The sequence below is a fragment of the Sinocyclocheilus anshuiensis genome, unplaced genomic scaffold (assembly GCF_001515605.1).
Source record: "Sinocyclocheilus anshuiensis isolate Anshui unplaced genomic scaffold, SAMN03320099.WGS_v1.1 scaffold961, whole genome shotgun sequence".
In the NCBI taxonomy this organism is placed as follows: Eukaryota; Metazoa; Chordata; class Actinopteri; order Cypriniformes; family Cyprinidae; genus Sinocyclocheilus; species Sinocyclocheilus anshuiensis.
In genome coordinates, this window is record NW_015557049.1 from 1,054,684 (window position 1) to 1,054,951 (window position 268).

Sequence of the window (268 nt, forward strand, 5' to 3'; positions counted from 1 at the left end):
TGAAACGCGTCGATTTTTACAAAGCTCATCGGTCTGAAAAGCGAGGTGTGCTCTGATTGGCCAGTTATCCAGTGCATTGTGATTGGCAGAATACCTCAAGCGTGTGACGGAAGTGTTACGCCCTTTACCATATTGTGATGCCTTGTCCCGGCCGGAGCGACTACACAAAAACATTAAAACCCATTATAAACAAGGCATATGTTGCATCCAGTGGGGACATAATTATTGATTATAATGACTTATACTGTCTTTTTACGTGTTGCATCGT